General features: G+C 42.6%; 1 pseudogene; it reads right to left on the minus strand.

Moving 5' to 3' along the window:
• Positions 1–253: 253 nt before the first annotated feature.
• LOC101712472 (citrate synthase, mitochondrial pseudogene) lies at positions 254–1,899 on the minus strand (annotated as a pseudogene).
• Between the last annotated feature and the right edge of the window lie 5,788 nt (positions 1,900–7,687).

A 7,687-nucleotide genomic window follows, 5' to 3' on the forward strand; every position in this document is an offset into this window, starting at 1 on the left:
TCTTAAATCATCTCTGCTCAAAAGGAAATGCTCGTGCCCCTGGAGCCAGACCATGAAGGGCCTGGACATTCCTGCGCCTCTGTCCTATGCACACTAACAGGAGAAAGGTCAGATAGTGGCGGCTTCAGTTCTGCGGAAGCAAAAAGCTTAGTTCACAGTAAGTGCTGTTAAATCCCAGTGACTGGGAAAAGCCGCAGATAAGACAGACCTTCTGGAAGAGGCCTTTAGTTGGGACCAAGAGGGGCAGGTCCAGGGTATCCCCAGCTTGAGGCAGAATAGGCATCCCAAGTGACTGCGATGGTCTGTAACCTGCTTTGACCCAGAGGAAGAGGAGCCAGAATCTTACTCCAGAGATGGTGGGGGCCAAACCTAACCCACTTCACAAACATTAGTCCTGGTCCTCCCATGGCTGATGGGCAACTCATCCCAGGCAGGGGAAGGGAGCTGGTGAGGAAGAAGGGACCACTTTTTATCTGTTAAAGTCTTAATTTAGATTTTAACTTCAAGCTTATTTTCAGTGCCTCGGATACAATTTAGTCTTAAGTCTTTAAAGGCCCCTGAAACAAAAGTAAATTTTGTTGTTGGTAAGCCTCCTTTTGATAGTCAGTTTCTCCCCAAGTCTCCAAGTTTCACCCTGACTTAGAGTCCACAAACTTCACCGAACCATCCAAGCTCATGAATTTAGGCCTTTCTAGAGGGTCCTAGCATGCCCCGTTCCCGTGACTCCACACAGGTCCCTGTAATGCTTCATCTCCGTCATGCCAGAGTACTGGAGCAGCACCCCACTGTCAGCACCTACATTGGGCCGAGGATTCTTGGCCTTGCCCTGCTCTAGGAGAATTTTAGGCACAATCTTACACAACTGAGTGACCAGCTTAGACATGGGGCCACTGGGCAGCGTTTCAGAGCAAACTCGCCGACAGGAAAATCGTGGCTCAGTCTTCCTTATAGTACTGCTTGGCCATGGCCTGGGACAACTGTCCAGATTGAGTGTGTTCCAGATGTAGTTCATAACTCCTCATCTGACACATCTTTGCCAACTTCCTTTTGTAGTTGTGTCAGCCAGACAAGCACTTCCTGATTTGCCAGAGGCCCTGCCAGCCCATTCGTGGCTGCCGCACATGACAGGTAAGGGTCTGAAAGGGCACTGCCCACCAAGTGGCTGGTATGGGGACTTACATTGCCACCCTCATGGTCACTGGATAGTGAGGTATAAGTGCACGAGTTCTGTGAGCTGAGCGTCAGTATAGCCTCACATGTTGGTGAAACTGTGGGACCAGTCCAGCTTAGGGTCAATGGCCACAATACTATTGCCCTCTCAGTAAAGATTCCAGTAGATATTTGTTGCCACACAAGGTAGCTTTGCAATCAGATCCATATGGGCTTCATAAATTAACTCCCAGTACTTGGTTCAGTCAATGCCCTCTGCATATGGCCGGGCAGTTACTTTTGCTGTTGAGGGGTGCAGTAGCTGCACCTAGCTGAGACATGGGGTACAGATTTAGGAAAGTTCTCCGGCATGGTGACTACATGAGAAGGCAGAGCTACTCTCTTTGCCCACTCTTTTGAAAGCCAAGATTCCTGTTTTTCTGTTGGCACCTGTCCAGTTACCAGCAGCCAGAATAAAACTTCAGGCAGGGGTTCTTCCCCACCCTTAGCTCTGGGCAGCAGTTGCTGGCATTCAGGGACACAGCAGCCTTGGAAGCAGATGCCCTCGTCAGGATCAAGAACTGAGGTTTCATAGACCAGTCCCTTACACCTCTCAGGCCACCACTTGTCACGTTCACATGATTTTCCCACCACAGTCTTGCCACGTTGCAGTCTGAAGGCCTTAATTCTGGCCTGTTCCTTAGGTATCAGGCTGGCCGATATGTCTTTCAAATTCCTGGCTCTGGAATGTCAGGCAGCTGCAGAGAGTAGAGGCATGGCAGGCAACCCTAGGCCTGCTGGGAAGGGGAGGAGGGGAGAGCACTTTGGCAGGAACCGAAGCCGCCACCACTGTACCACAGGCTGAGCCAACTGGTCCACAAGGTTGAAAAGCTTACATACATTTCTAAAGTTTGTAGTTTATTTATTTGTTTGTTTGAGCCAAGATCTCACTATGTAGTCCAGGTTGGTCTTGAACTCACTGTATGGCCCAGGCTGGCCTTGAACGGGCAGAGATCCTCCTGTCTCAATTACCCAAGTGGTTGGATTACAAGTGCATGCCACCAAAGCCTGGCTGAAGTTTGTGGTTTAAATTTTATATTTCTAGCAGCAATATGAAAACATTTTCTCTACACTTATATAAATATTAATTTCTTAAAGCATCAGTTTAGTCAGCAAGGAATGGAATATGTTTTAATTTTGATCAGCCACTTTAAATTTAGTGTATATCACACTTTAAAAAATATCAAATGAAATTTCAGGTCGTGGCTTAAATGTCACCTCCAACAGGCATATTGTCCCTTCATTTCCTTTGTGGCAATTTACCATGATGTATTTCCTCTGCTTTCCCTACAAAATACTGTTTATACAACTGCTTAAAGTTTCACCTTTTTAGAGGAAAGAGACAATTTCTGTCATATGCAAACCAGCAGATCTCTACATAGCCCTGAAAGGTTGTGCTGAGGCATCTATTCATTTGATGATTTGATAAATGTGCACCTCCCCTGCTTGACTATAACTGTGTGATGTCCAAGGACCCTGTCTGTATCAGTGTCCCTGGTACCTATGGTACCCGGCACATTCTTTGTTCCACACCGTCTGAATATAGTTCTGTAGAAGAAACTGCCCCAGTCCAAAGGATTTCAACCTAGGGATTCCCTGAGTGGGGTTTGGAATGGAGAGTACACATGCAGCTCTAAAAACTGTGGCAGTTTGAGACTGCATATCTTTTCCTGGGGTATGGTCTGTAGTCGCAGCAGCTCAATAAAGTCTGTGTCACATCAGTCCTCGATTTTACCTGACTGCAGCTAAGCAACTAGAAACATCAGAATGGAAACAATATTGACAGACAAGTTAGCAAATGTGGTTTCCACATATTCTAGGAGGCATCTTTAATTATATTCCAAGTAGTTTTTAGGAAAGAAAGATTTTGTGTCCCTTCAATTTGGATGGCCTCCGGGCATTGCAGGCAAACCCTACTCAGGGAATACTTTTCCAGTTTTAGATATGTAGTTTTTGCTTTCCAGAAGATAATTCCAATTGAATATCCACCCCCAAACCATTTTAGTTACAAAGGGCAAAAGTTAATGTTTCCACTGCTTTTAGGAAAAGAGATATTTTTTCATCCAAAGTTCAGAATAACATGGTAATATTCTTACTAATTTGCAAGTATTCTAATGCCAAAGAAAATATTTCCCAATTGAGCTCAGCCATTAGTCCCCTACTATTTTTTAATGTGGTTTTTAATTCTTCTAAAAGTAAGAATATTTTGAATGGACTGTGAAGAAATAGAATGGATATGTAATGTGCTTTCTAGTTTTGCACTAAGGTATTCATTCTGATTTAGTACCACAACCTCATAGTTTTTTGGGGTTTTTTTCCAGTATCAGGGATCAAACTTAGGACCTTGCGCTTTTGAGGCAGGCACAGTGCCACTGAGCTAAATCCCCACCCCATAGCCTCATAGTTATACAGCATCCTCCTGGAGAAAACTAAGGGTGCTCTCAGTCACAGTTACCTGAATTCTTACAATGTTGCTTGTAAATTAAAAACTCCTGTTTTTAGATGGAAAAATTGAGTCAGAGTCTCACAATTATACCCAGGAATCACAAGTAAAATCCTGATTTCTTTCAAGTCTTCAAATTCAGTAAGAATAACCCAGGCGTGGTGGCACATGCCTGTAATTCTAGCACTCAGGAGGCTGAGGCAGGAGGATCACCATGAGTTTGAGGCAAGCCTGGGGTAGTGAGTTCAAGGTCATTCTGAACTAATAGTGAGACCTTGTCTCAAAAAACCAAAAAACAAAACAAAAACAACAACAACAACAACAAAAACCACCAAAGCCCCCAAAAACCGAATTCAGTAAGATTAATCTTCCTAATGTTCTCTCCAAGCAGCTAATCTCATTTCAGTAAACTTTATGAAGCACCTAGGAATTCAAGGGATTGTGGGTTCAAAGATGAGACCTCATTCCTAACTGATAAAATATCTTGCCCAGATGATCCCCTTTTTTCCCCTCTTCCTTACCTGTAATCCACGGCACAATAAATTGCTGTTTTACACTTACTTCAGTATCTTGAATTAAAGCAATGTTTGCATTTAGCAATATGGTCAGTATTGAGGCAGGAGATTAGGGTGTGGCAGACTGGTTGGGGAAGTGGGTGTGACCTGTGATTGCAAAGCCGCAGGGCACATGCAAAGAACAGTTCCCAAATCCCTACATGCAGAGCCAGCCAGAGTGCTGCCATCAGTTTTCTTGAGAACTCGAGCAGGTTTTCGATAAGATGGACTAGACCTGATGTCAGCTTGAGGAGTGGCAGACACAAAGGATGGTGCCATTGAGCTCTGGGCTACTGTGTTCTCTCTTGCATGGTGGGCTGCTCTCCCCCTACAGAGTGTACTTTTTTCCTACTTTTAATTGGCCCAAACAGAACGTGTTTCTTTTCCTACCTGTAATAATGGAAAACCTTCCTACTTGTTGCACTTGTCTTGAGCAATTCTTTGCTCAGGGCAGAAATGACATAGAAAGTAGTGTGGCAAAGATGGCTGGGGAAATAGCAGGACTTGTCAATTACAAGATCCTAGAACAGCATCAAATAATTCCCAGGGCCCCATATGTGGAACTTCTCGTGAGCTCCCAGGAGATGTGGGTGGCATAAAAGAGATGAGATGCCCTGAGGAGCCTGGTTGCATGACTCCCCAGGGTTGCCCATTCTGGGCCTCCTAGACAAAGAATGGACTTTTATTTTTGGTGTTTTTTTTTTTTTTTGGTACCTGGTCCTTGCACTTGCAAGGCAGGCGGTGGAACCACTGAGCTAAATCCCCGGCCCTATTTTTGGTTTTATTCTTTCCTCTTTTTGTTCAGCCCAAGTTCACTCTGCAGAGTGAGTTCTTCCCTTATCCCTTCACCCCTTATTTTTCAAATAAACTTTTGACACTGTTTTTGGCTCATCTCATCCAATTCTTTGTTTGAGGAAAGAAGGACCTAGAATACTTTTAGTTGGTGAACTATTTCTAAAGGAACTACCTGACAACAGAAAGAACCTAGAAACCACCTCTGGAAAGAGACTGCAGCACCCCAAAATATGTGGCAGGAGTATGGCAATTTGAATAAATCTCACAGTAATTTTCAATTGCTGCATCCAGGTATAGCTACTGAAAATAGATCATGGAAGATAAAAGCTGAAAGGTGAATTCTAGGCATGGATGAAGACTGAGATCCAAAGAGACTAATCAGCTTGCCCAAGGTCACAGATTGTGCCAGAATTAACCAATGCTTTCCTAAACATGCAGTATATCTTTGTACATGTATTTATGCGTGTACAAACTAATAAAATTCACCTCCAGCAACAGATGTACCCAGTGGCACACTAATAAAAGTTTAACAACTGGCTCTAATTCATAATGTTTGCTAATTTCCATGGTTTAAATGCCCCCATTGTGGCTGATTTTAAGTCGCCAACAGTTTAACAGTTGGCTCACAAAATGCCTGAAAATTTAACAATTGAATCTCACAAGTGGGTATGAACCAGCTGCAGCCTTCCACTGGATGTGTCCTCCAAATCAAATATTTACTACTAAAATACAGGATTATTTCCTTATTCGTTCTAGTTATTCATTCAGAGATATTTTACCTTATTTCATGATTACTACATCCAGGAAGAAATAAATTTATCTTACTTGTCAGCTTCAACCTTCACTTTTAGTTTCTTTTGAAGATTTAATGATTTGTTTAGACGAATTTAAAACTATTTGGAGGGTTCTGTCTTTCAAGGGAACTTTGGATGAACCCTCAAGTATCAGTTATCTATTGCTAAGTAACAAATCAACTTAAACCATATTGTCTTAAAACAACAACCCTAAAATCAGTTCACAGTTCTGGGTTAATTCTAGTCTCGGTTGAGCTCAGCTGATCTTTACTTGTCCCTGCGTCTGAGGTTATTAGTGGGGCTGAATAGGCCAGCTTGGCCTGGATGGCATCTCCCACGTTTCTGGTGGCCGAGTAACCATTAGCTAGGTCCCTATATCAGACTGTGTGTCTCCTCTCCCAGCAAGCAGACCTGGTTTATTGTTATGGCTTCAGCTTTCCAAGACTGCAAGATTGGAAGCTTTGAGGTCTCTGGAGGCCTTGACTGGGAGCTGGCTCAGAGTTGCCTCCACAAGGCCATTCCAGATTCAAGGAGATTGTTGAGGACAGATTTTGTGTCTTACAGGGCGAGGTAGCAAATATCATGGCCATTCCACTCACAGTGGGAATTGCCAAAGCTTCATTGATTTGTTCATGGGTTTAGATGGTCACGTGGCTGTGGACAGAGGTGGGTGCACATGGCATGCTAGGCTGTCAGTCAGAATCCACTAGGCTTTTCTCTCCCAATGTTGAAAGGAAATTCATAACTTACTTAGGAGCCATCTCTCCCTGAATGAGCTCTCTGATAAATTCAATTACTGAAAACTTCCATATCAATTTAAATCACATATTTTAACACTATCTGTTTCATACAAAACAGTTAGTTAGGGGTGTGTTGGGAGAAGGCGGAGAGTTTAATTCTAAGGCAGCATGTCCTGCTTAACAATTAGAGACCAAAATAAGACAATTAGTAGGCAGTTGATGAATTGTGTGCTGTTATTCAAGTTCAGAAAAAAAGCAGTTACTGGAGTTTAGATTAGTGGGAAGGTTGCTTCATGGAAGGTCATTTTTAAATCCATATCACTGAGGTATAATTTATATAGAATAAAATGCACATAGTTTTATGGTATAGTTTGATGAGATTGGATTCCATGTAACCACCACTTCAGTCAAGACATAGTACATTCTTACTGCCCTAAAATGTTAGCTCTTTGCTGTCAGTCCTCCCCAACTCCCAGGTAATGACCACCCAGTCTGCTGTCACTATTGTTTAGATTTTTCTAGGATTTAATATAAATAAGATTACAGAGTATGTAGTGTCTGCATTTTTCTCTCTCTTTCTTTACTTTTCTTTTTGTTTTTTGTTTTTTTTGAGACATGGTCTCACTATGTGATTCAGGTGGCCATGTGAACTCACTATGTAGTGTAGATTGGCTTCAAACTCAAAGCAATGTGCCTGCCTCCGCCTCCTGAGTGCTGGGATTACAGACATGTGCCACCACACCCAGTAGTTTTAGTCATTCTTGGTATACAGTGCTATCTCATGGTTTTATTTTTCATATTTCCAATGGCTAATTATGTTGTTTCTGTTCATATACTTGAAACTAAAGGAAAGAAAATAGAAAATTATACATTCTCTTTCCAAGAAGATATATGTCCTCTCATATATTTTCTTTGGTGGAGTTCTAGTCACATTATTTGCCTTCTTGCCTGCTACTTTTTTTGTTGTTGTTGAGGTAGGGTCTCACTATGTAGTCCAGGCTGGCCTCAAACTCACGTGTGTTCTTCTGAGGCACTCAGGAACTTAAGAGCATCTTTTGCTAAAAACTGTGTCCCTTCATATGAGCCTACAAATGCCCAATAAATAACTAAAAGCAGATCAAAGTTTGAACTTCATTTTGTAACCCTTTGTTA

Source organism: Heterocephalus glaber, unplaced genomic scaffold (genome assembly GCF_053883595.1).
Source record: "Heterocephalus glaber isolate CG9 unplaced genomic scaffold, H.glaber_assembly_v1.0 deba00001572, whole genome shotgun sequence".
Taxonomy (NCBI): domain Eukaryota; kingdom Metazoa; phylum Chordata; class Mammalia; order Rodentia; family Bathyergidae; genus Heterocephalus; species Heterocephalus glaber.